This window comes from Arachis stenosperma, chromosome 10, assembly GCF_014773155.1.
Source record: "Arachis stenosperma cultivar V10309 chromosome 10, arast.V10309.gnm1.PFL2, whole genome shotgun sequence".
Lineage (NCBI taxonomy): Eukaryota > Viridiplantae > Streptophyta > Magnoliopsida > Fabales > Fabaceae > Arachis > Arachis stenosperma.
The window spans coordinates 16,728,098-16,732,143 of record NC_080386.1 but is presented as its reverse complement, the minus strand read 5'-3'; the positions used below and the strand labels follow the sequence as shown (position 1 = coordinate 16,732,143).

General features: G+C 30.8%; 1 long non-coding RNA gene across 1 annotated transcript; it reads right to left on the bottom strand.

Moving 5' to 3' along the window:
* Positions 1–1,824: 1,824 nt before the first annotated feature.
* LOC130956400 (uncharacterized) lies at positions 1,825–3,758 on the bottom strand. Its single transcript, XR_009077093.1, has 2 exons — positions 3,289–3,758; positions 1,825–2,074 (listed from the first exon to the last, which is right to left on the bottom strand). It is a non-coding gene; the product is annotated as an uncharacterized LOC130956400 (long non-coding RNA).
* Positions 3,759–4,046: the final 288 nt, after the last annotated feature.

Genomic DNA, 4,046 nt, shown 5'->3' with positions numbered 1-4,046 from the left:
TTTTAGGCTCTTTAAATATGTATTTGAGGTAGGGTGCTCTTTTCGTTCTAAATACTCTGTGGTCGTAATTTCTGATCACGTGATACGTCACAAGCTTCAACCGGTTCAACCTTCTTCTAAATCTAATCTGCTCACTGCAACAGTCCAAGCTGATAATGGAATATTAAGTGGATATTTTCCTTGGAATTTTTAGGAAAATAAAATAAAAAGTAATTTTTCTTAATAAGTGGATAATGAAATATTAAGTGGACGTAAGAAAAACTTTTCTTTCCCTTTCTAATCCTGTTGTTTTTTCTCTTTACTTTATTTTACAATAAAAAAATATTCTATGCACATTCAAAATTATATCCTAGATGAGGCATCAGGCACTATATCTATTTGTATATATTTATATATGATTTACGGATTTTTTTTTTATAAAATAAAATATTTTATTTATTGAAATAGATAATTTATAAGGTTTTTATTAAAATTTATTTTTTTATTTTGTTTACACTATAAATAAGATATACTCAAAGTGAAATTTTTTATCGTCTAAATAAAATAAGTAAAAAGACGAATTTCAATAAAAATATTACAAATTACTTATTTTATATATAAAATATTTATTTTATGTATTTAAAAAAAATTCTATGACATAGCCACCAAAAAATACATATGATTTACATAATTTTCAGATAAATAATCAGCTACCAAAATAAATAAACCTTTAATAGTAGAATTATCAAATTTACAATAAATGAATAAATAAACTTGTTTGGATAATGTAAAAATTTTATGAAATATCAAATACATATTTTTATATGTAGTAGTTAATTTTTTATATACACTAAAAATTAGTTACTAATAAACTATTACATATTTGTGTATATTTATAAATATTAATTTATATATTTTTATTTAAATAATCAACAATAAAAATAATTAAATTATAATAGTAAAATAATCAATTCTATAATAGATAAATAATTAAATATTTTATAATTGTATAATAATTTTTTTTGAGATGTCAAATATATATATTTTTATGCATAATAATTAATCAGTAACTGATTTTTTGTGTAATTGATATAGGTGAAGGTAAATGTACATCCTATATTGATTAGGGTTATCATTAAATTTTATATACCAAAAATGTCTTTAATCTAAAAAAAATTCTGATTTTACATATCTCACCAAAATATTTTATTTTATTATTCTTATCTTCTTGTATACACTTTTTAAGTTTACCAATTTTATTTCTCTTCAATTTTATTTTGATTTTTATTCATATTTACAACAAGTGAGATTATGAGTAAGTATAATTTATAATTTAGAATACATATCAAATTGGTTTATAATATTTTTAGATTTTTTTCCAAATAAAAACGTGATAAATTAGTTTTTTAAAATATTAAAAGTTAATTTCTAATCAAATAAAAATTTTAAATTAGTTTTTTTATTTTAGATCATTTTTTTTTCAAATGTACTTTTCTTTAAAAAAATAAAGATTAATTTACCTAGTATTCTAAAATATAGACACTCCAAAAAATTCTAAATATTAAAGATTAATCTGTTAAATACTTTTAAAAATAATTTACACAAAACTGCAAAAAGAATAACTACATATTGGGTTTTATAGATATTGAACATGAGTATTCTCAATAGTAGGGGTGTTCGCGGTGCGGTTTGGTTCGGTTTTTGAGGGAAAAGTCATCCGATCCGATCGTCTAATTAAAGTGCGGTTCGGTTTGGTTCGATTTTTTTGTAAAGGTCATCCAAACCAAACCAAACCAATTAAAATCGGTTTGGTTTGGTTCGGTTTGTTCGGTTTTTTCAATCAAATAAAAAAAAATTCTACCATACTATTATGCAAAGTCATAACATTGAAATTGACAAACCGAAATACACAATATCTAACAAAGTCTTGATCTAATGAAATTTAACGACAACAGAATTCAAATACGACAATTAAAGAAGTTCAATAGTTCAACAGTCAAGACAACTGAAAATAAAAATGAATTGTCATTAAACTGATAGCAAAGTTATGGTGCCTTCTCCAACAAAATAGCTAAACTTCTTAATGCAAACCAACCTGAAATAAAAAAAAAAAAAACAGTTACATAATAAGAACAGCAACAAGCAAGCAAGGTAGCAATAAACCAGCAAGCTAAGGCAGCAATTCAATAAACCAGCAAGGCAGCAATAAACCAGCAAGGCAGCAATTCAATAAACCAGTAAGGCAGCAATCCAGCAATTCAATAAACAGCAACAAAAGAAATTACCAAATAATTCATCAAATCAATAAGGCAGCAACCAGCAAATTACCAACAATAAGCAGCAACCAGTAAGGTAGCAAGCCAGCAACAAAACCAACAAAAAAAAACTCATCAAATCAACAATGCACCCACCAGTAAAAATGCACTGTCTCACAAAAAATACAGGCAATACATAAATACATTGTGCCCACCTAGTTCTCTTGAAACTAAAAGCCGCACCTGAGACGTGTAGAAAGACCAATTACCTTAGACAATTGCACCTTCTGTTCATCAGTTATATTGATTCCAAATTCTCTTCTTATATCTTGCCAAAGACCAATACCAGATAATGAAAAACAAATACTAGGAATGAACAACAATGAACAATGAACAACAATGAACAACAATGAACAAATAATTAAGAAAACAGAAGCAGAAACACAACAAAATAAAAAATTACTAGCATTCAGCAACAATGAACAATGAACAACAATCAGCAACAATGAACAAATAATGAACAACAATGAACAACAATCAGCAATAATGAACAAATAGATTGAACAGAAATTGAATATAAATAAATCACAAAATCAACTCAAAACAAGCAAAAATAAATTAAACCCAGCAGCTCAGAATCACAGAATCAGAATTATTAATAAATTAAATCACAAAATCAACTCAAAACAAACAACTCAAATTAACAAAATCAATAAACAAGCACAGTAATCATTAGTATTATTAACAAAATTTTAAAACAAGCAAAATAAATGCAGAAAACCAAAAATCAATTCAAAAACACATAATCACAGAATCAGAATCACAGAATCAGAGAATCACAGAACTTGAACTAAGCAAAACAAGCAAATTTGAACCCAGCAACTCAGAAGCACAGAATCAGAGTTATTAACAAGAAATTAACAAAACCCTGAACAAATCCAGCAACTCAGAATCATAGAAATTATAATTAACAAAATCAAACCCTAACTATTTCATAATTATAAACCCAATATGTCTAATTGCTTCAGATACATAGAAGGAGAGAAAATCAAACCTGAACTCAAGTGGATGGGAACGAGGAAGAGCACTGGAAGAAGGCCAACCAGTGGCTGCTGTGTTGTGGGTGGCCAGGCCAGAAACGCAGCAGTACTGCTATGGGTGGCCACAAACGGTGTTGCAGGTGGCCAGATCGGTCCTGTTGGTGGCGCCGGGGTGCCGCTGGATGGTGCTGGACTGCTGGGTGGTGTAGTGTCTACGACCGTGAGGGTGGTGCTGGCTGGGGTTGGGTGGTGCTGTCCGCGAGGAGGGGCTGGGAAGAAAGGTCCGGCGGCGCTGGGAGAAAGGCTTCGACGACGCTACGAGGTGGTGGGAGGAAGGGGTTCGCCGGCTGGGGAGGTGCTGCAGAAGATGGGTTCGCCGCCGGCCTTGGGTTTCTTCGAGTGAGACTGAGAGTGAGTGCAGAGAGTGAAATTGAGAGACTGAGAGACTGAGAGTAGAGAGCGGCTAGGTTTATGTTTGGGGGTGGGGCGGGGTTAGGTTAGGTCACGTTAATTGGGGGTTGGGAGGTTTGGTTTTTAGGGTTTTGTATAATATCGGTTCGGTTCGGTTCGGTTCGGTTTTTATTGTCAGAACCGAAAACCGAACCAAACCGCAATAAAAACAGCAAAATGTATTTTTTTCGGTTTTTTTGGTTTTTGGTTTGTTCGGTTGGTCGGTTTAGTTCGGTCCGGATCGGTTTTGAACACCCCTACTCAATAGCACGTCATGTTGTTAATACGGATGGTAGAATATGTGAATTGAACCAAGCACGTG